Genomic DNA, 24,908 nt, shown 5'->3' on the forward strand with positions numbered 1-24,908 from the left:
TATTGGTCTTCTGGTGGTGTTTTCGTTGTTTTATTCTATGTCAAAAAAAACACACGATTCTTGCTATGTGGTCAGGAACACTTTCTAGATTGCTCATTTCTACTTCTTTCTTAACACCTGCCTATTTCTACTACCAATATTTTCTCCTCAAAAAATACATTGTCACTTCATCACAAATGCCCTCCTGTAATGGGGAATTCGGTATAATGAATTGGACTTGGTTCAAAGTTGAGCCATACGATTACAATCAGAATCTTACTGGGTCAACTCATATGAATATTTTTACAATTTTTGATGCACATTGACAAACCACTCCTTATAAAAGTTACACTTTCACACTCCCACCTGAAATATGAGATCTCGCTACATTCATGCCAGAACTCAATATTACCATTTTTCAATCTTGCTAATTTCGAAACACATATGCTAATTTTAGAGTGGCTATGATTATAATGTTAATTTGCATTTCTTCTATTCTGAGTGATGCTGAACATTTTCTAGCCATTCTGGTTCTCTGCTGTGATTTTTCAGATGTCCTTTGTCCAGTTTTTTGGGGAGAGTGAGAGAGGGTAGAGGTGATTAAGTTTTCTTAACAGCGTATTTGAACTCCATGACTGATTATTCATTCTGCGGGTATTTACTGAAAACCAGTGTGTTAGTACTGTTATCTAGGCACTGGGGATTATAGCAGAAATAGTGCTGCCTCCTGTGGAGCCTACACTCTGGTGGCATGGGCAATATCTGTTTATGGTAAGCTATCAACACATTACTATCTGTTTTTTAATGGCATTACTCACATCATGGTCCCATGCAATGGCCCCCAAGCATAGGGCTTAGCTGTCCCACAGGGCACATCCCCAACATACATAAGCACTCTCATTTTTCTTTCACCAGCGGCCAGTCAAGACTGCCCCCTCTCCTAAACTCTGCAGTTTGGGAAAGTTAGTTACTGGCCTTCAACTGCGCTTCTGGAAGCTTTTACACATGGCTCCCACACTCCTTCCTCTGCCGAAGAAAACCACTGAGCAAGATCAGCCCTCAGAAAGCTAAGCCTCAGAATTAGTCAGAGCAGGAGAGAGTCTATGCCTTGGTAATTTGGCGGAAACTAAAAAAGACAAATCAGAAACTGGCTTTATTCCAAGGCGGCTGGGGGTGCAGAGCCTGCCCCCAATAAGCCTTCAGGTTCCAGTCACGTCCGAGCACCCCGAAGAACTCCAGCCCTTCCTATTCAGACTAGGTGTGCCCTCGGCTCCCCGGGAAGGGGTCACTCTGACACAAGACTAGGATTTATTTTGTTCCAGAATCCCTGAGTTCACCTCAAACAAAACAAAATGTGTATGTGTGTGTGTGTTCTCTTTCACTCTGCTTCCTCCATCGTTACAAGATCCTGCGAACCCTATGTTAACGCCTTCCTGCCTCTACCTTGGCCCTGCTTACCTCCACCCAAAGCTTCTGTGACGTCAGTTGTCTGCCTTCTGTACATGGGATGGGGTGCTTCATCTCCCACCTCTGCTGCCTGCACTCAAGCCTGACTGTCATCCCGCCCTTACCACCGCACCTGGCTCCTGGCTCCTGTTCGCCATCACCTCCTCCCAGCTGCCTCCTATCACCTGATCCTATGCGCCGTGTCTCTCCATGTGCAGACCTTGCCTCTCTCATCTCTTGCCTCAGCCTCCTTGCTCCCCCTAGACAATACCTCCTCCTCCTGCCTTTTCTCACTCCTTATGATTCATTAGCAAAGGTGGGTGTGGTTGGCCCTCTCTCTGAATCCCAGTGCTGCCTCTGGGCCAATAAATGAAACTCTCCCCCTGCAATCTGTATAAGTCAGCTAGGACCGCCATCACAAAGTACCAGAGACTGAGGGGCTTGAACAACAGAAATTTATCCTCTCACGGTTCTGGAGATCAACATGTCTGCAGGCTTGGTTCCTTCTGAGGCCTCTCTCCTCGACTTGCAGATGGCCGCCTTCTCCCTGTGTCTTCATGTGGTCGTCCCTCTGTGTGGTCTGTGTCCTAATCTCTTCTTATGAGGACACCAGTCATGTTGGTTTAGGGCCACCCTCATGACCTCATGTTAACTACAATACCTCTTTAAAGACCCTACCTCCAATGCAGTCACATTCTGAAGTACTGAGCGTTAGGACTTCAACACGTGAATTCCGGGGGGATACAGTTCAGCCCATAACACCATACATGTATATAACACTTAGCAAAGTGTTTCTACATCATACTCAGCATGGCCACAAGCCAGACCTCACCAAATCTAACCCGGCACCCACTCCCTGCCTCCAGTCACATCCTCCTCAAGGGCCATCTCTCTCTGGCCGCTATCTTTGTTCTCTCCAACCTCCAAACTCCTGATCTTTGTTCTCACTAGGACCTTCAATTACTCAACTCCTTTATACATTTGGCAGCCCTTTAAATCCCTTCTGACCACACTGCCTCCCTGTCTTCTCTGGAATCCACAGCCAATTCCACACACTGCCCTTTTCAGAACCTGTATTCCCTATACCAGCACCAGGATTCAGCCAGTAAGGATGGATCCAGCTATACTATTGTTTATGGCCAGCATCCATTCCGACTCATTTTGATTTCTCACTGCCCATGCCAAGCTTTCATTCTACAAATGTCTATCATTTCCTCTACCTCCCATTTCTGCCCCCAGTTCTACCTCTTTCTCAGAAAACTTACCCCCACCTGCTCAGGGAAAGCTCACTCTCTGACCCCACCCTCTAGCCACATGTGATTGGCCCAATGGCAGACATCTGCCTTAAGAATTCCTATAGAGTCAGATCTGTAAGAGAGTACTGGGTACCTGAGCTGTAAGACTATGTTGAGTCTGAGCCCTTTTAGGCACCATGGCAACCCAAATCCTCACTAGGCCCATGTGATGGGAGAGAGGCCTTGAAAAGACTCAGTCTGCAAAGAGAGAGGAGTGAAGCAGACGTGCCCAAGAGATGAGAGAGCAGAGGCCAGAGTGTCAGGAACTACAGATGGTTTTCCGGCTCCCATGATGTCAGCCTCTACTTCCTTCAGTTAGGTTCCTGACACCATCTAACAAATCCCTCTTTACTCAAGCTGAGTAGGTTTTTGTTTCTTGCCACCAAGCCATCCTTGACTAAGACACCTTTCAATACAGCTGCTGGATTGTCCCCACCGCCCACTTTTCCATTCTTTTCTTCTACTGGAGTGCATGTGCCCGTTTCTATTGATACAGTCACACCGCGCACACACAGTCTGATTTTTCACTTGAACAAATGCTGCCTGGCTTCCTCCAAACGGGAACGAGTGGCAGCCCATGACTTAGTCACACAACAGGTGAGCCAGGCGGTGCCAGCGTTCACACCAACTTGTCTCAGACCTGCTAGAGTTTCCTGACAGCCATCCTGACTGCTCAGATTAATTCAAGGAACAGCCACAAGTTTGCAGCACCTGTGGCCCGGGAGCAGCGGGAGGCATTCGGCTGCTACGGCAGACTTGTCTGTAGAAGAGGGTAGGGGTAAAATGTGTTCAAGGGAACATTCTTCATCTCAAATCACTTAGAACTTCGGCAATGAGATTAATGGTTTCCATGGCAACTGATAAGCCCAGAGCCTCGGGAGACTGTAGTCTTCTCAAAGCTCCTCGGGACGAGTGCACCCTCCAAAATACCAGGATCTGCCACGAGCCAAATTTCTCCCTTTGGCTTTGGTCAAAAATAAACTTTCTCTTGCACATTTTATGACTTTTTGTAGAACATTCTCTCCTGAGGAAAATCCACATTTTTCTTTTGGTGGTTTTCTGATTCTATGCTATTCTGCTGTTCCTAAAGACGGGAAGTTCCTACAACTTTTCTGGAATCTTTTTGTTGAATGTTGCAGTTTGGGGATATAGAACAAGGTTGTTTCACTCTATTTTGTTCATTTTTGCTCATTCTGTTTTTCTCTCCCTCTCCACCTCGTCCCTCACTCTTCTCCAGCCCTCATTTACTTTCAGATAAAACACTAAAGTGTCACATGGTTTGTGGGTTTGAATGGATCCTTTTAGGAGTCCTTCCAAATGAAAGGGACACACTCTGGCAAGCATTCAGTTCCGATAAATGGCAGGTACCTTTCCCCTCTGGATGACATAGACAGCCTGAGAACCACAGGTCACGTTACACAGTGACATTCACAGCACACGCTTCCCTGCGGCCTGTTCTAGGAGGGACCACTATTTGACATAAAGATTGGTGTTCCACGAGAGAAGGACAAAAACATGTTGTCATTGTTCGTTTGCTTGTTTTGCCTTGTTTCAGCTGACTCACAGAAGTGGTAGTGACTACCTATATAGGCAAAGCTCCACCACACATGTTTTCGTTGATGTGAATAAGAAATAAAGCAATAATTACGGGAACGTGATTTGTGTTACACCTCTTGTGCCTGGTTTTAACAGGGTCACAACCAGCCAATGGCACAACGCAAGGAAGAGAAAAAGTGGAGTGGGAGTCACAAGCGTACTTGGTTCAGGGCCCATCACCCAGTTGCCACCTTGCTCCTCTACTTACCATTGGTGGCCATGAGCAGGGCTAGGAGTCATTTTCCTGACTATTAAATGCATGGATTTTATTTTCCATCTGATGTGCCGTATAGGCTTTCCTCCATGATATTTAGGTTTGCTTTTGATTACATAGTTCATAGTTTTAAGTTTTCAGTAGCAAAATATATCTATGAAATACCTCTATGATTGAAAATCCTGCAAGAAAAATAATTTAATTATGGTGAGGGTGAAAGTTTCTTTTTCTTTAACTATCAAAGCAATTCTTTTTTAGTTTAGTTTTTGATAACCTGAGGTTTCTTAGGAATGCAACTGTGGCCTTACTACAAAACAGAGTGTACCATGAAATCCCAGTTCACCAGAACGCCATTTTCAGGTGAAGCAAGAATTAGATGTACTGTATGCACAGAGGACTGGGCTAGGGGTCAGGATTCCTGACAATTTATCGAGCACCGCTGTCTAGTGGAAATATTCCTTGCAGAGGCTCTGTTCCTTTTGTTCTGCTTCTTTGTACATCAAGTCACCACCTGCCCTTCTTTTTGATGCAGCACACCAGAATCAGCCCACTAGGAAGAAGAGCCTTGGGCAAGTGCCTGGCCCTGATTTCCAAGCCATGTTCCATCAGTTAGAAATAATTAATTTCAGTGACATAGAAAGATGTTCCTAATATTTTGTTAACTAAAATATCAGTTTGGAAAACAGTGAAAACACACTTTTGTAAAGGGTACTCCCAGGGATTGAGTTAGGGAGGAGATTGGGTGACAAAGATAGAAACAAGGAGAAAGTACAAGGAGATTGTTGCAATAATTCAGAGAGGAAGATGCCTTGGACTAGCCCACTGAGTAGAGTGGTCAGTACACAAATTAATTGAATTTTGGTTAGTTGGATTACAAACCACTGAGATTTTAATGTAGGTTCCATTAAAAACCTTATTTTGGCTCAAGAACACTGCTCATTCACATGCTTGGAAATGGATTTTAACCTTTGTTATATAAAAGAGAGCAATTTATTGTATCAGTCAGGATGGGCTGGGTTATGTACGTAGCAGAAAACCCCATCATCTCTGTCACTTAAACAGCAAGCTTATTTCCCTCTCCCTCTACTGCCCAACACGCGTCGGCTTGGTATGGTCACTCAGGAACCCAGGCCAATGAAGGCTGCTTCTCAAAAGGTGCTTCCACAGCCACCACTGAGGTGGAAAGGAAACTCTGTGAATTTTATCACTTGTGCTGAAGTTTCATTGGCAATATTGTTTTACCAAACAATATTATTTTATCAATCAGTTTGGTTAGCATGAGTCAGTCCCCTAGATAAAATTTAACTGATACAATCCATTTTCAGAACCTAAGAATTTGATGACTCCATTAAGGAAACGCCCCCAGGAAGGCCCTGTCTGCAGCAGACAATAGATCTGTTCCTCTGCATTCCATTCCACATAGATACATAGATATATGCTCATGTGTGTATAAGTATCTAAGTATACACACACATATATGCACGTATGTATACACATAGGCAAGCCTGTAAAAACCATGGAAGGTTGAGTTAAAATGTCTATAGACCTTGGATGCACCTTGTAGGAGAATTTTCTGAATAAATACTTCACAGAGGCAGAGTCGAGCAAAAATAAACATGGGCTTTGAAATCAGATCGTCTTGCCTGTTATTAGCTACGTGGCTAGATAAGTTTTTCAGCCTCTCAGCCATAGCATCCTCATGTGTAATATGATACAATATCGACCATGTGTCTATTGTGAAATAAGTCCCTAGAAACATAACAGGTTGTCAGCAAATGGAAGTTGCTGTTTTTCTTTTTTTTGCTAAAAGAAAAATGTTTCATGATTATTTGCTTTGTCTTACAAAAAATGCATATATAAGCATTCCTACTAATCAACATTTCTGATTAAAGGATACTGATTAATAAGCACTTTATTTAAAATGTATGTTAGCATTCAAAAATACCTTCTCTGATTTCCTTATACTGGGACAACTCTGGCTACATCCCCCCAGAGTAACTGAGTCTGTTGAACTTGGGGGATGCCAGTTCTACTCTCATCAACTAAGCCTTGGAATCAGGAACAAATTTTGACTTCAGGGCCTATTTGTACACTGCGCTAAGACATTTCACTTTGGAAACTGAGTGTTGAGTCAGATCTTAAGATCAGTCAGTAATGTGCTGATTTTCTACTCTAAATTGTCTAAGATGTTAAAAGATTTTGCATCCTGTTGTACTGGCAACTAATGTTTTCATTCGATTTCAATTAATACTTTTTTTAAGTGTTAACACCCATCCCCTACAATTTGGTGAGTGACCTGTGTCAATTGCCCATTCAAATTTCAATCAGTCCACTGCCTTGTGGGTGGCAAGTATATGATGAGTCCGTTATATATGACCGTTATACTGCACCTGTGGTAAAATGGATTCCTTGATTCTTATGATGATACATAAAGAGCAGGTCCAAATCAAAATACTGTCTGCTCTAAGTCTCCTACAGGGTCAGAAGTGTTTGCTTCAGTTCCTGGATATGCAAATCTAAATCTAGAATGAGCACCTATCTGTCCCAGACAAGACCCACGGGTATCCACCCTGAGCCATGGATAACAGGCCCATACAATCCGCCATGGGCCATCCTGGATATTCTCTGTAAGCGGTCCATGGCTGATTTTAGTCTCTGACAGTTTTGTTGACAAGTAGAACAAGTGTTAGTAACATTTTTAGTTTATGAGAGAGATAGCAAGAAACATCTCTTTTCTGCCCTCAACTAGTACATTTATGACTATGTTTATCTGTTATCCACAAATTCATATTACATTAAATAGGAAATGGAACAAAATAATTAAACAAATTGAAAATTTCTATGACCATAACATTTATGAGTTCAAATTTCATGTGAACACATGGAAATATTTAGTGAGTGTACGTTGGCAACATCCAAATTACATCTAATAAAATGGCTAGAGAGAGAAAAGTAACATAAGATGATTTATTTATCCTACTTAATCTGCTGTTGTATTTCAAGCCCTAACTCTTCCAAATTGGTCAAATCAAGCCTTTCTGTTCACCCTGAATTTCTGATAATGGCTGCCAACGTTGTCGGTTCTTAGTAAGGTTTTCTTTGGCTGATAAGAGATTTAGCAGGTGCGATACACCAAAGGTTCTCTTTGCATTCTTGTTGGTCTTCCGGGCGGAGCTAAGAAAGATACAAAAGATAAAAGGCACTTGGACTAACTTGGCTGAGTGGTGCCCCGTGTCACACACCAGATTAAATCTCGGGGCTTGTCAGATGGGAGAAGGGCTCTCAGGTCAGCTGCTCTCTCAAAGAATGAAAGAAATGCCCCAGACTCACTGCGGTGTGGGGGGATCCCCTCCAGCAAGGGTGAGGCTCATGACCTCTTCCATAGGCCCTCAGCTTCTCTGTCCCCAGACAGTGTCCATGTAAACCTGGGCTCGTCAGTGTGCTCTTTCTGTAAAACTAGATGTTGGAATCTCCATGCTGGCATATACGTTGAAGTGTCCACTATCTTCCTACTACACAGCCATCATATGATGAAAAGAGTGAAATATCGCTGAGACCAGTGGCACTCTGTAGGATTCTACCATGAACATAGATCTGAGCCTTTCATCTTATCATCTATAAACCGGGGTGTGTAATACCTACCCTGCCCACCACATACAGGTGGGGTGAGGATAGAATCAAGGGAGAAGGAGAGCAAATGTGAACAGGCTTGGGAAACTGGCACACGCTGTCTGGATGTGTGCCAGCATTACTCAGGCTTGAAACATGCAGTGAGCTGCAGATGACTCTTCAGCCAAATTTGCTACAAACGTAGAAAAGGTCTACTTGACGGCGTGATCATTTTTTGATGAGGTAAAGTGATGGAATTATAGGATGGGGGCCTCAAGATTCCTTCCTGTGGGATCTACCTGTCCAAGAACCAGAAAACTCTGCCTTTGAAAGCTTACCGTGGCAAGTGTGACTGAGGACACTGCGACCTCCTGTCCTCACCACTGCACTCTGCCCTCCCCTCTCCTGACACACCTAGAGAAACATCAGGACCACACGCTTCTCCTGCTCTCTGCTTTCCCTTCCTCTCTGCTTTGTCTGTAACCTAGTTCTACATCAGGACCTAAGTGGTGAATCTGATCTCCTCACGCAGGTAGTCCACAATTGAAGTGGACAGCCAGCAGAAGAGAAGAAAGGGGTGCCTGAGGTCCCCAAAAGCACCAAGGCAGAACTTGGAAAAATTCTCCACCTCATCTCCCATTCATGGCTCCAGATGGCCCTACCATAACGTCCCTGTCCTTAGAGGCAGTCTGGATTCTTGGTGAGCCATCTACAGTGAGGCATGCCTGTCTGATATGTGGGAACTGCAGGGAGCACTCAGCATGGACAACCTCTGCTCTCATCTGTCCTCCGTAATAACCCCTGCAGCCCGAAGAATCTAAAGCTGTGGGCTTGGGCCATTAGGAAGATGAGCACATACCAGCCCTGAGGCTCCTTAGCCAAGAGGAGGGCTTGGCTCTGATACCGGCATTCTCTCCCCCTGCATCTTTTGTCTTCTTGGGGCATAAGATAGGACTGAGACCCATGTGCCCCTCTGTAAAATATAGACGACTCACCACCAGCCAAGAACCAGTATTAATTCTGAAATGTTATAGACCCAAATTTCTGAAACATTGGCCCTAAGAAGGAATGAAGCTTTACACAGAGAACATGACACAGAAAGTGGGTCTCTGCCCAGAGGAGCTTATACACTAATACGTATACGGGCGGGAGCAAAACATGATTTTCCCATACAGCATGCTGTTGAGATCCCGCTCTTAATGGTATAAATCTTTGTAAATCCTCCAGATTGAAAGATGAATTCAGGGAAGCTGGTGTATATAGCAGGAGGCATTTCAGGCTGCCTGTGGATAATGTGACAAGCCCAGAGACTCACTACCAGCGTAACTGTGTGAAGGGTACTGCCAGGAGGGGCAGGTGCTGCTGCTGCTGCTGAATGTCCCTTCAGACTATCCTCTCCGATAGCCACTCGGCCTAGGCAGCCACCCAGCTCGGCCCCGCCCACAACCCACCTGTGCATCCTCCCTTCCCAAGAGGAGCAGCCAAATGCCCACTAGCACTCTGTTGAGTCAGGCTCGGGTCATCACTGTGTTCCCAGCACCTAACACCAAACCAGGCACACACAGTTCGTGCTCAATATTTATTACATGAGCAAATAAATTAATTAATGCACCTGCAGAAAACAGCCCCTCCTAAAGAACTCCCGTCACCGGACAAACAAGAGGTGCAGCCTTGGTCACTTTGATAGATGAGTGTCTTAATTAGATCACACTCGCAACACGTGATCACTGAGTTAGTTTGTTCAAGCTGGAAGGAATCTTAGTTATCAGCTAGTCCGACCATTTCCTCTCCCACGTGAGAAATCTGACCGATTCCACCAAGTGGGGAATATCTTAATTACCTACTGAAACAGGACCTTAGTAACCTGAAGGCAAATAATTTCGACAAGGTAGCATAAGGACCACAAAAATCTGGCCAGACCTGTTGATGGTCTTCATTAAGAGGTTTTTCCAGGTCTTTACACTGTAAATCCCTGTTTCATTGTAAATTCTACAAGGTTAGGGATTATATTCACGGATGAGAAAGGTCAGCTTAGAGGGGTTTTTTTAAGATTATAAAGATATACCTAGTGGCAAGCAATTCTCCTAAAATTCTTTTAAACTTAACAACATTTACTGAGCCTCTCTTATATGTAAGATGCTCTGATAGGCACTCTAGAGGCATCCAAAGGTGAACTCAACAGTCCTGCCCCCAGCGGCTCTTGATTTCATGAGATGCTGGACAAATGTGTATAAATGATCCTGACACAGTGTAGACCGCAGCACTGGCTATAAGAGAGGCACATGGTTAGAGAGAGCAAGGACTGGAGGGACCTGGCCCCGCAGGTGGAGGAAGGATATGACTCGGCCCTGAAGGGTGGGTGGAAGGTCAGCAGGCAGGTGGAAGGCAGCAAAGGCATATCACAAAGGAATCAGCATTTGCTGAAGCAGAGGCTGGAAGGGAATAGTCTTTACTTCACACCAACCCTGTGTTGGGCACTTTACAAGTATAATCTCGTTTAGTAGTCACAGCAACCAACAAATTAGATATCAGTGCTTCCATTCTTCAGAGGAGGAAACTGAACCTTGGGAAGATTAATAATGCACCAAATGAGAGTCAAGAGCACATGGGGAAAAGCCAGGACTGATACCCCTGCGTGGCTGACTTCAACGGCTGTGCTTTTTCCTCCTCGGGAGGCCGCCACCCAGGGAGGAGAGAGCTGGTGGGGCATATTTCAGGAACATCAGCTCAGTGCGGTCGGTTCCTGGGGATGGAGGAGGGAAGTGGAACCTGGATGGCAAGGAGTTGAGAAAGTGAGGAAGATGATAGAGAGAGGAGGGGAGACGAGGAGGACAAAGTCAGGGCTTTCTCACTGTTGTTTTCTGAGGTGAAGGGAATCAGAGTGAGTCTCAAGACTCAGGGCTCAAAATAAATGGGGGTTGAAGATGAGGAGAGGTGAGAATGGACAAGACAGCAGAGGAAGAAGAGATGACCGAGGCAGGGGCACAGGTGGAAGGCTTAGCCTTGGGAAGCGTAAAGAGCATTTCTTCCCCAAAACAGGATGAAAGGAAAAGAGCATGAGAAATTATCCACGTTTTTAAAAAAGAAAGAAAGAAAGAAAGCTCAGCGGCAGGGAGCAGTGGATTCCTTAGCCAGCCCAGGGAAGAGCGCTGTTCCGGGCAAGGAAACGCGCAGGGTCAGTTAGGGCTCAAGCGGAGTGGAAAAGATTTGGAGCAGCTGTCGTGGCAATCTGATAGGGAGCTAAAAATGGAGTTGAAGAAGATGGCTGAGGGGACAGGGTGAGTCCGACGGCAGGAGCGGGCGGTGGGTCCGGTTACTTTTGGCGCAAAAATCCCTCAGCAGTTTGGGACCAGGAGTAGAAGAGAGGGTCGTCTGGGAAGATGCAGTAGGAGGTCAAGAGGGTAAGGGAATGTGGCACTTTTGAGAACTGTGCCGAAACAACTCACCAAGCAATCCAAACTTGACAGGGAGGGAAGGAACAGAGGCAACCGGCACCGGTCCAAGATGCCCCAGAATAGGGAGGGCTCCAGGGGCCACAATGAAGGCAAAGAAGAGGCTTAGTAGGAATGAGTAAGTGGGACAATGGAAGGACATGAGGTCGTGGCTACAGAGGGCATTTCAGAGATGGAGATCTTAAAGTTGGAGCCTCCTGTAGGGCAATGATGTCCAGAGTCTGGCTGTGCACTGAGGAGAGAGATGCAGGTGACAAGGTGAGGGAGAAGCATGACAGAAGGATGCCCTGCAAGCATTGCAGAGGAGGAGGGCATGGATGGAGCAGGAGGAGGACCAGGAGCTGTGTGCTGCCACCACTCGCCAAAAACACAGCAAAGGAAGTGGCTGAATGTGTGCTGGACAAAGACGAAAGGGCGGAAGAGGAGTTGACTCAGTAAACGGGAAATTCAGCTTGATTTCTAGTGAAAAAGTGTCACAACTAGTGCTGTCCCCACCCCACCCCTAAAAAGAAAGGCAAGTAAAATAGGCTTCATGGAGATTTCTCAAAGGAGATGAGATAGAGCAGGAGACTGCTGGGTGAGGCGGGAGTCGGGGTGAGTAGAGAGGGTGTGATGGTGAGGGACCGTGCCATGGATGTTGGGGTGGGAAACTGCCAAGGCCCAGAGCTGTAGATTTACAAAGTGTCTTCTTCTTTGACCCTCCACCTCAAACAAAGCCAACCCACCCATCTATGCTGTGTCCAGAGCTCAAGGAAAACAACCTCTGGGCCTCACAACCCCTGTTCACAGCACAAGTCCCAGACCCACCCCCATGGCTGTCTTCTTTATCAACTCCTGCTCCAGGCAAGCAGGGGCCAAGCTCCACTGCCCAGCCCAGGTTCATCCCTTTGACTTGAGAACAGGTTTGATTCTACCTTACTTGACCTTGGTGCTCTCTTGGACACAGTTTTAGACGCACCTATGGCATCCACTGCCAAATTTGCAGCCCTTGCCCACTTCAAGAGAGCATTTAATGACAGCTACCATTTAGTCATGCTCAGTATGTGCAAGGCCTTGGAAGCCATTCAGTTCCATTGTGATTCCTTATATAATATTTCCACCCAAAACTGTCCCACTGCTGCTTGAATACTCCAGCACCTGGGAACTCACTCCCCATGACATAGGCCGCTGCTGAATGGCTCTTGGAAACTTTCCATTCCCAAACCGGTATTCTTTCCTTCATAGTCACGTGAAACAAACCACATTCCTTTTCCATCTGATAGGAATCTGAAGACAACCATCGCATCTCAACAAAGCCTCCCCCTTTCCAGGAGAAATAGCTCCAGCTCCTTACATCTCTTCTCCTGAGACACATGCTCAGGTTCCTTCACCATCCTGCCTATTTCAATTGTCAATATGTCTCCTAAGATGTGCTTCCCAGCATAATAAATGGCAAACACTTACAGAGTGCTAACTATGTGCAGCCACTTCCCAGGCCCTGGGTGCATATTAACTCATTTAATCCTCACACCAATACTATGTGCTATTGTCAGTACCATTATCATTCCCATTTTGCAGAAACTGAGGCAGAGAGCAGTGAATAACTTGCCCAAGGCTAGTACTAGCAGGAGAGCCAAGAGTCAAGTCCAGCCAATTGGCTGTGCTCATAGCCCTATGCCAGCAGCTCTCAGACTTGCCAGCCATTGGATCACCCTGGGAAGTTCTAAAAGCTCCTGAGCCTCAGCTCCACCCCTAAAGATTCTGATTTTATTGGGCCATGTGTCACCTGGGCACCCAAACTTTTCAAAGATGTCCAGGTGATGCTAATGTGCAGCCAAGACTGACAACTACTGTTCTCTGCTGTAAGACTGCAACACCCTGGGGCAGTCTGGCCGGGGCAGGGTAGAGTTGGGCTAGAGAGAAGCAATGGAAATTTCCAAGTTCCTCTTGTGGAGGATACCCCGGGACAGGCCCAGACGTGGGTGACGAGAGCCAGCCTTGCAGGAAGGCTAAGTAAACAGTCACTCAGCTGGTGGAGTTTACAGGCCCTGAGAGGTCTTCATTCTCAAAAAAAAAAAAAAGATAAGAGAAAGAAGACACAAAAACCTCCCCTGACCGGATACTTGGCTTCAAGGGCTTCCTCTTGGAGGGACTCGTACCGATCACAGAGCCCACCTTGGGCACAGAGCCATCACTTCCTCGAACTAGAAGCTTCCTCCACAGTCGACAACAGCACGACCTCCTGACCTCCCCTCCAAAGCTAGAGATGGATGGAGAGGGGCTGCCAGCCCTCCCCTCCCAGACCCTCCCTTTGCCTCCCTGTGCCTATGAATTCTCAGGTCTCAGCAGAAGGCATTCACCTACCAGCCCCTGTCCCCAGGGGCTCACGGGGCACTTGCAATCCATCAGCGCTGGGGCTCTCCCGCTGTTCCCCTCTTCCCTTTCCTGGCCCTCCTCTGGTACTCTCTGTTGACCCTAAACTCAGGTTATTGCTTTTGAAAGCATGAGGGTGTTTCATTGGTTAAAGATTTGCCATCAGATGTTCTGTGATTGTTGCTGGAAACTTCCATACCTTTCTGTTCCTTGAACTTGCTCTTAGCAGTCTGGGCCACGGTGTCAGGGCATAGGATGATGAGGGCCTGAACCCTGGGCTGCTCCCAGGGGTGTGGTCGCCTTTTTTCTTCCTTTTGCCTTCCTTCACCTCCCAGAGCCAGCCCTGCAAACTCCAGACAGCCCTGGCAACCTGAGTGTGAATAAGAGAGAAACTACCCTCATCCCCAAGCCCTATTAATATTTAATGCAAACATCTGAATGCAAATTGACTTCGCTTTTGTTTTATTCTTTTTTCTCCAGGTCCCTCTCTAATGTAGACCACATTTCATCCAAGACAGCCAAGGGGCTTCCCTCTGCTAGAAAGAGGCGGTGGAGGTGGCAGTCCTGTCACTGAGGAGAGAAGCACAAAGATGGGACTGCGCAGGATTGGAGCAGATCGTACAGCTCCAAACTCGGTATTTTTAGAATATTTCCAAATGAGAGTGTATCTCAGAGGCATTTATTCTCCGTGGAGGTCACAGTGACTTGTGGGCTTCTCAGCCTGGGAGAGGAATTTTGCAAACAGGAATAGACTATTAGTAGCCTGGAAGCCCCCCAAAAGATCTGCCCCCCAACCTGTAAATCCTCACTTTTTCTACGGCTAAGAAAAAGCAGATGGTGAGGCCGGCCAGGTTGTGTAGTGGTTAAGTTCGCACACTCTGCTTCAGCAGCCTGGTGTTTGCGGGTTCAGATCTCAGGCACGGACCTAGTACCACACATCACGCCACGCTGAGGCAGCAACCACACACAAAAAATAGAGGAAGATTGACACCGATGTTAACTCAGGGACAATCTTCCTCAAGCAAAAAGGTGTTAGCTCAGGGCTAGTCTTCCTCACAAAAAAAGAAAAGAAAAAAGAAAAAGTAGTTGGTTCAGCAGACAGCTTTGTCCCCCTCCCTCCCCAGTCTAGGAACCTGGCTATCTCCTGGTCTGTGCTGCAAGACTGAGGTTGAGAGAGTTAAAAAAGGGCGTGGGAGGGTAATAAATTTTAAAAGGAGAGCCAGAAAGGCAAATGTTATATAAAAGATTTAATTGCTTGGGATTGCAAAGGAATTGGTAAGTGCTTGAGGAGTAAGAAAAGTGAACAGATGTGGGGTATTTATTAATGAGTTCCTTAAATTTCTGGTAATAGGCTAGGGGCAATATTTCTGCAGGCAGGAAAGTGATGACAAAGAAGCAGTCCCAGCCAAATGTCTGCTTACTGTGGCATGTGTTTCATCTTTTGCCTCCCGTAAGTGTTCGTGCTCGCACACACGAATTCAGAAGCTGTGAGAGTAAATCCTCTCTCATGTGAGAGATGTGGGTGCATACGAACAGTGTAAGGAACTGGGGCCAGAGAACAAATCTGTTGATACACTTCTTCCTAAATCCTTGCAAAACATCTGCAAGGACAAGGATGCCATAATTCTTTGGGAATTGCTTTCTAGATTTACAGGGGCTGCATATCATCCAGAGCAAAGAGATAAAAAGACCCAAACAGGCTAAATGGTATGCCCAAGGTCACAAAATGAGTCAGGGATGCAGCCATGGACAGGAACCCCCTCCCCGCCGACTCCTCACCCAGCTCACGTATTCCGATGTGTTCACCCATTCATAGCAGGTGGCGACGACCCCCTGAGAAAAGCCTGGGATCACGGCGGAGGACGTTACTCTCCAACCATCCATCAGAACAGTTCAACAGACCAGGAAGTGAAAATGGAGCAAAGAGGCATAAGGCAGGGAGAAGAAACAAATAGAGCAGGGTTACATGAGTTATTCTCAGATCCTTGGATCTAGAAGTTAATTTTTAAATCCCCAGCTTGGAAATACAACCCGCTGGTACAGCCTCCTAAGCTAAGCTGTCATCCCCATTTTTTATATTTCACACAGACCTGACTATTCTAGCTACTTCACACCAAGTTTTGTGAGAAATTCTACAAGAAGTTTCCTATTTTCTCTTAAATTATAGGATGTGACATTTGCCAGTCTTTAACTATTATGAATGTATATGTCTTTGATCTCTTCCCATACAGGAGACATCTACACAGTTGAACAAACTTCTAATCAGCTTTGCTTTTGTCTTCTGTTATCCTGTGCCACCGCTCACCTGTGTTAACAGTGTCCCCCAAGAACTCTTTTATGGCTGAATAACAGCATGTCCTGGCTGGCTTGATGAACTCCTTCCCTATTGGGGGGCATTTCTAATCCTCCACCATTATAAAGAGATGTGTTGTGAATATTACTGTGCACCTTCCTGATTTTCCCTCTTTCAAGTTATTTCCTGGGGGTATAGTCCCCCAAAGAGATAAGGCACGGTTCTTCACTTCAAGGATCTTTCATGAGAGTGTGGGAGGCTCAGGCAGCAACATGCAGTGTCACACAGTCGGGCAGGTGCTGGACAGACGAGCACCGATGTGAGGGACATTCTGTCTGCCTCACCAGGTGCACTCTCCTCCCCTCTCCACCCTGCTCTGAGCTCCAGGTTGCCGGCCTTCATGAATTGTATCCAAGGGTCCCCTTGTCACCTGGCTTCCCACAGGGCTGACGAGTGGGAGGCTCCAGGAGGAGATGGGAGAAGGGGAGGAAGGCAAGAGGACTCCTCCCTCCCAGGCCACAGTTCTCAGTTCATGTGCTCCCCTACCGAAGCTTCTGTCAGGAGTCTTCTCTGGGCCCCAGGAATCCCTTCTCTTCTTGGCCCCTTCAGGCTTAGAGGTAGCCGTGGTTTCCTGGATGCTAGCCCAGGGTGTTCCCCCTTCCCTGGCCATGCCTTTATGAACAGTCTGTCGTTAAGTTCTCCTCAATGACCGATTTAGATGGTGCCTGTGTCTGTTGCCAGGAGCCTGAGCAATGTGCCAGAGTCCTGTGGGACAACTGACAAGGGACTTTAACCAATGGGGGTCGGGGTACAGCAGTCTTGACACAAGAGTCTGCTAAGCTGGAACCTGAAAGGCTGGACAAGTTAGCCAGGCACGGGGGCAGGGAGAGGAGGGAACATCAAGCACAAAACAGGGGGCAAAAAGGAGAACCGCTCAGGAACCTCCTAGAGATTCCAGACGCTGAGGCCTGGGAAGACGAGTGACTAGAGAGAGGAGACGGGGGTCTCAGATGCTCCTGTAAATTAGGGCACGTCCAACAGAGGAATCTCATGCAGCTTTTAAAAGCTATGTTCACACAGACTTTAATGACTCAGTCCATGCATTCAACAATCAAGCTCCCTGTGTTCAGGGCAGGCATTGAGAGGCACCGCAGAACAGAGACAAAATTGCTGACCATGTATCTTAACGACACAAGGAAACGCCTGTAGATTAACAACGAGTAAGGTAAAATCATTGCTTATCTATGAATTCTATATGATCGCAAATCATAGAAAAAAACTAGAAGGAAATACACTAACAACATTGAAGTTATCTTTAAGGGATGGAATTTTTAGTTATTCTTCCCTAGATATTTTTCGATATTTTCCAGATCCGATTTTTTGTCAATATTTTGTTTTTATTAGAAAAAAATTGTTTTTAAATTTTGGCTTAAGATAAATTCTTCCTTTGTAAAGGATGAGAGCATCCAATAATAATTGGGAAACACCGTTGTATATCTTGTTCAATATTTTTCACCCCGCGTTTTATTTCACAGATGTCTATCAAACTCTGTCTTCAAGACAACCCAAAAAAGACACGGAAGGCGGCTCTTGGGCCTTTAACAAGGAGCCCTAAGCGGCGGGGATAACATTGGACCACCCACATGTGCTCCTTAAGCTCTGTTTCCTACTTCCTCGTTCGCCTGCGCTGACCCACCACCTCAGCGGCAGTTCACAGCCAGATGCTTGTATCTGCCGCACAGGTTTCTTGAGTTTTCGACCCAACGCTTGGTGAGGGATCTCACTGGCTTCCACCCTCAGCCCCACCCTTGCTCTCAGGCTGGCGTTGACATTTTGATTGATGACAGCTGGTAATCAGCTCACCTCGCCCTGCCCTTGATTCCTGGACCCGACTCGAGTGCTCCCCCAGCTCCTTCAGGGGTGACACACTCACCTCCACCCCTTATTGTAAGGCCCTGGTTTCTGCTTGCTGTGCCCTGCCCTGGGGTGTGTAAAGGATATCTCCAAGCTGACACCCTCCAGGGCCTCCAGAGGATATGGCAGGTTTCCCAAGTTTGACATCAATTGCTAACTGTAAAATTTTTCTTACCAGCTGATAGCAACAATTTTTTAAGTGGGGCTTTTGGGGAGAAGTTTATTTGGAGAGGGAGAAATAATGTTAATGTTCAAGAAAAACAGACAGTTGATAAAATTCAGGAGCCAATCCTAATTTTTTAAAGAAGTACGATAAAAGTCATTTCTCAAAAACCAACAACAAACATTATATTAAACAATGAAATACTAAAACTATTCCATTAAAGTCTGGACTAAGTCATAGATGCCTCCCTCACCAAAGCTATTCAGTCTACTTTTACAAGTTCTCACTAATGCAATAAGACAAGAAAATTGACAAAGTATAAATATTGGAAATAAGAAAATGTATATGACTGTACACCTAGAAAACCAAAAGATTCTATTTTAAAAACCTCTTATAAATACTAACAGATTTTGTGAGGTAGCTGCATATAATAAATGTACAAAATTCAAAAGCTCTTATTTATGCAAGCAATAATGAGTTTAAAAAGGAAATAGAGTTGCAAGATACAAGGTTAATACACAAAAGTCAATTTTTTCCTACATACCAGCAATAAAAAAGTGGAATTTGAGATTTAAAACACAATACCATTTACATTAGCACCCCCAAAAATGAAATACTTAGGTATAAATCTAACAAAATATGTACAAGGTCTATCCAGTCATTCCTCAGTACCTGTGGGGCATTGCTTCCAGGACTCCCTGCAGATACCAAAATCTGAAGATTAGATTGCTTATAATATCTAATACAACATAAATGCTATGTAAATAGTTGTTATACCATATTATTTAGGGAATAATAACAATAAAATTCTGTACGCGTTCAGAACAGGCACAACCATCTTAGGCCTTTCAGTCCATGGTTGGTTGAATCCGTGGATGGGAAAGCCGTGAATGCAGAGGGCCTACTGTATGAGGAAAACTACAAAACTCTGATGAACAAAATCAAAGAAGAACTAAATAAATGGAAGGATAGTCCATGTTCATAGATAGGAAGACTCAAGATTGTCAACATGTCAGTTCTTCCCAACTTAATCCATAGATTCAATGCAATCCCAATGAAAATCTCAGCAAGTTGTTTTGTGGATTTCAGCAAACTGATTCTAAAGTTTATATGGAGAGGTAAAAGAGTGAGAATAACCAACGCGACATTGAAAGAGAAGAACGAAGCTGAAGGACTGACTCTACTCAACTTCAAGACTTACTGCAGGGGCTGGTCCCGTGGTGCAGCAGTTAAGTTCACACGTTCTGCTTCAGCAGCCTGGGGTTCGCTGGTTTGGATCCTGGGTGCAGACCTACACACTGCTTAGCAAGCCATGCTGTGGCAGGCGTCCTACAAATAAAGTAGAGGAAGATGGGCATGGATGTTAGCTCAGGGCCAGTCTTCCTCAGCAAAAATGAGGAGGATTGGTGGCAGATGTTGGCTCAGGGCTAATCTTCCTCAAAAAAAAAAAAAAAAAAGACTTACTGCAAAGCTACAGTAATCAAGAGCATATGAAACCATGCTCCATATCATATGTCACCCGAAAAATGAATATTAAAACAACAATGAGATCTCCCTACACACCTACTAGAATGGTCAAAATCTGGCACACTGACAACACCAAATGCTGGTGAGGATGTGGAGCAAGAGGAACTCTCGTTCACTGCTGGTGGAAATGCAAAATAATACAGCTACTTTGGAAGACAGTTTGGCAGTTTCTTACAAAACTAAACATACTCTTACCATACGATCCAGCAATTGTGCTCCTTGGTATTTACCCAAAGGAGGTAAAAACTTAAGTCCACACAAAACCCTGCATACGGGTGTTTGCTGCAGCTTTATTCATAATTGCCACAACTCAGAAGCAACCAAGATGTCCTTCAGTAGGAGAATGGATAAATAAACTGTGGTACATCCAGACGATGGAATATTATTCAGTGCTAAAAAGAAATGAGCTATCAAGTCATGAAAACAAATAAAGGAAACTTCAGCACACACTACTAGGTGAAAGAAACCAATCTGAAAAGGCTATGTACTGTAGGATCCCAACTATATGACATTCTGAGAAGGAAAACTATGGAGACGTGAAAGGATCAGTGGCTGCAGGTAGGGGAGGGATGAACAGGCAGCAGAGAAGACTTCTGGAGACGTGAACTGCTCTGTATGATCTATGACCATGGACACGCATCATTATATATCTCTTCAGCCCCTAGAATGCACAGCACCCAGAGTGGACCCACATGTAAACCATGGACTTTGGGCAATGAAGATGTGCCAGTGCGTGTTCATCAATTGTAACACATGTACCATTCTCGTGGGGGGTATTGATAGCCAGGGAGGCTGTGCGTGTGTGGGGGCAGGGGGTATGTGGGAAATCTGTGTACCCTCCCCTCAATTTTGCTGTGAACCTAAAACTGCTCTAAAAAATTCTCTTAATAATAATTTTTAAAAAGGAAATGGAAAAATAATCTTATGCATAATAAAGAACAAAAAATATCTTTGAATAAATGTAACAAGAAACACATAAAACTTAAGTAAACTATAGAATTTTGTTAAAAGACAGACAACAGAATGATCCTGGATGGAAAAACAATGAAATAACATACAGCTTCCAAAATTAGTGTAGTGGTTTATTAAGAATTCCAATTAGTACGCACCTAACACAGGAGCACCAAAATTCGTGAAGAAACTGTTAACAAAACTAAAAGGAGACATCAACAGCAATACAATAATAGTAGGGAACCTCAACACCCCATTAACACCAATGAACAGATCATCCAGACAGAAAATCAACAAGGAAATTATAGAATTAAATGAAAAATTAGATCAGATGGACCTAATAGATATATATAGGACACTTCATCCAAAAAATCAGGTTACACATTCTTCTCAAGCGCACATCGAACATTCTCAAGGATAGACCATATCTTGGGAAACAAAGCAAGCATCAATAAGTTCAAGAGGCTTCAAATAATATCAAGCACCTTTTCTGATCACAATGCTGTGAAACTAGAAATCAACTACAAGAATAAAGCTGGGAAAGGGCCAAAAATGTGGAGACTAAACAACATGCTACTGAACAAACAATGGATTATTGAAGAAATTAAAGAAGAAATCAAATATAATCAGGAGGCAAATGAAAATGAAAACACACCGTACCAAATTATCTGGGATGCAGCAAAGGCAGTCCTAAGAGGAAAATTCATTGCAATACAGGCTCACCTCAATAAGCGAGAAAAATCTTACATAAACAACCTCAAATGACACCTAACAGAATTAGAAAAAAAAGAACAAACAAAGCCCAAAGTCAGTAGAAGGAGGGAAATAATAAGAATTAGAGCAGAAATAAATGATATTGAAACAAAAAAGACAGTAGAAAGGATCAATGAAACAAAGAATTGGTTCTTCGAAAAAATTAACAAAATCGACAAACCCTTAGCCAGACTCATTAAAAAAAAAAGAGAGCAGTCTCAAATAAATAAAACTAGAACCAAGAGAGGAGAAATCACAACAGATACCGAAGAAATACAAAGGATCATAAGAGAATACTATGAAAAACTATATGCCAACAAATTGAACAACCTAGAAGAAATGGATAAATTCCTAGACTCATACAACCTCCCCAGACTGAATCAGGAAGAAATAGAGAATCTGAATAGACCAATCACAAGTAAATAAATAGAAACAGTAATCAAAAACCTCCCCAAAAATAAGAGTCCAGGACCAGATGGCTTCTCTAGAGAATTCTACCAAACATTCAAAGAAGATTTAATACCTATCCTTCTCAAACTGTTCCAGAAAATAGAGGAAGATGGAGCACTCCCTAATACATTCTATGAAGCCAACATCACCCTGATCCCCAAACCTGACTAGGACAACACAAAGAAGGAAAACTACAGGCCAATATCACTGATGAACATAGATGGAAAAATCCTCAACAAAATTTTGGCAAACCAAATACAGCAATATATCAAAAAGATTATACACCATGATCAAGTGGGATTTATACCAGGGACACAGGGATGGTTCAACATCTGCAAGTCAATCAATGTGATTCACTACGTTAACAACATGAGAAACAAAAACCACATGATCATCTCAATAGATGTAGAGAAAGCATTCGACAAGATCCAACATCCATTTATGATAAAAACCCTCAGTAAAATAGATATAGAAGGAAAGTACCTCAACATAATAAAGGCCATATATGACAAACCCACAGCCAACATCATACTCAATGGACAAAAACTGAAACCCATCCCTCTCAGAACAGGAACAAGACAAGGCTGCCCACTTTCACCACTCTTATTCAACATAGTCCTGGAGGTGTTGGCCAGAGCTATTCAGCAGGAAAAAGAAATAAAAGGAATCCAAATAGGCAATGAAGAAGTAAAACTCTCACTGTTTGCAGATGACATGATCTTATATATAGAAAACCCCAAAAAATCCATAGAAAAACTATTAGAAACAATCGACAACTACAGCAAAGTTGCAGGGTATAAAATCAACATACATAAATCGGTAGCATTTCTATATGCTAACAACGAACTAACAGAAAAAGATCTCAAGAACTCAATCCCATTCACGATCACAACAAAAAGAATAAAATACCTTGGGATAAATTTAACCAAGGAAGTGAAAGATCTATACAATGAAAACTACAAGACCTTCTTGAAAGAAATCGACAATGACATAAAGAGATGGCAAGACATTCCATGCACATGGATTGGAAGAATAAACATAGTTAAAATGTCCATACTACCTAAAGCAATCTACAGATTCAATGCTATCCCAATCAGAATTCCAATGTTATTCTTTACAGAAATTGAACAAAGAATCCAAAAATTCATATGGGGCAACAAAAGACCCCGAATTGCTAAAGCAATCCTGAGAAAGAAGAATAAAGCTGGAGGCATCACAATCTCTGACTTCAAAACATACTACAAAGCCACAGTAATCAAAACAGCATGGTACTGGTACAAAAACAGATGCACAGATCAATGGAACAGAATTGAAAGCCCAGAGATAAAACCACACATCTATGGACAGCTAATCTTCAACAAAGGAGCTGAGGGCCTACAATGGAGGAAAGAAAGTCTCTTCAACAAATGGTGCTGGGAAAACTGGACAGCCACATGTAAAAGAATGAAAATCAACCATTCTTTTTCACCATTTACTAAAGTAAACTCAAAATGGATCAAAGACCTAAAGATTAGGCCTGAAACAATAAGTCTTTGAGAAGAGAATATCGGCAGCACACTCTTTGACATCAGCTTCAAAAGAATCTTTTAGGACACCATAACCCCTCACATGAGGGAAACAATAGAAAGAATAAACAAATGGGACTTCATCAGGCTAAAGAGCTTCTTCAAGGCAAGGGAAAACAGGATTGAAACAAAAAAACAGCCCACTAATGGGGAAAAAATATTCACAAGTTATTTATCCAACAAAGGGTTAATCTCCATAATATGCAAAGAACTCACACAACTCAACAATAAAAAATCAAATAACCCAATTACAAAATGGGCAGGGGACATGAACAGACATTTCTCCAAAGAAGATATACAGATGGCCAATAGACACATGAAAAGACGCTCATCATCACTAATCATCAGGGAAATGCAAATCAAAACTACACTAAGATATCACCTTACACCTGTTAGAATGGCAAAAATATCCAAAACCAAGAGTGACAAATGTCGGAGAGTCTGTGGAGAAAAGAGAACCCTCATACACTGTTGGTGGGAATGCAAACTAGTGCAGCCACTATGGAAAACAGTATGGAGATTCCTCAAAAAGTTAAGAATAGAAATACCTTATGACCCAGCCATCCCACTACTGGGTATATATCCTAAGAACCTGAAATCAGCAATTCCAGAAGTTCCATGCACCCCTATCTTCATTGCAGCATTATTCACAATAGCCAAGTCATGGAACCAACCTAAATGCCCAGCAACTGATGATTGGATAAAGAAGTTGTGGTATATATATACAGTGGAATACTACTCAGCCATAAAAAAGGACAAAGTTGTCCCATTCACAACAACATGGATAGACCTTGAGAGTATCATGTTGAGTGAAATAAGCCAGACAGAGAAAGACGAATTCTGTATGACTCCACTCATAGGTGGTAGTTAACATATGGACAAAGAGAACTGATCGGTGGTTGCCAGGGGAAAGGGGGGTGGGGGGAGGGCACTAGGGGTGAAGTGATGTACCTACAACATGACTAATAATAATGTACAACTGTAATTTCACAAGGATGTTAACTTTTATAACCTTAATTTTAAAAAAAAGAATTCCAATTAGAGCAACAGGAAAATGTTTACATGCTAAATAAAATAATCTTAACGTTTCCATGGAAGAATAAATATATAAAGATTGCCAAAAAAGTATTAAAACGAAAATGGTGAAGGAGCTTGCTCCTCCATGTATGAAGACTAATGATCAATGCCATTACAAACTCCACGGAACTGGGATGGGAACAGACAAGCAGATCACGAAAGAGAACACAGAGCCCAGAAGAGGATCCAAGGGCATGGAAGAACACACTCTATGCTGAAAGAAGCACGTCAGTTCAAGGCGAGCGATGGACTCTTTCATAAATCATGTCGGC

General features: G+C 43.9%; 1 long non-coding RNA gene across 2 annotated transcripts in view; it reads right to left on the reverse strand.

Moving 5' to 3' along the window:
- The window catches only part of LOC139077232 (uncharacterized), a 66,727-nt gene that overhangs the window by 20,628 nt on the left and 21,191 nt on the right, over positions 1–24,908 (reverse strand). For both annotated transcript variants that reach the window (XR_011529560.1, XR_011529561.1), the window contains exons 3-4: positions 15,723–19,642; positions 14,143–14,313 (exon numbers count right to left, since the gene is read on the reverse strand). This is a non-coding gene — a long non-coding RNA (uncharacterized lncRNA). The remainder of the gene's footprint in view (positions 1–14,142; positions 14,314–15,722; positions 19,643–24,908) is intronic.

Source organism: Equus przewalskii, chromosome 19 (genome assembly GCF_037783145.1).
Source record: "Equus przewalskii isolate Varuska chromosome 19, EquPr2, whole genome shotgun sequence".
Lineage (NCBI taxonomy): Eukaryota > Metazoa > Chordata > Mammalia > Perissodactyla > Equidae > Equus > Equus przewalskii.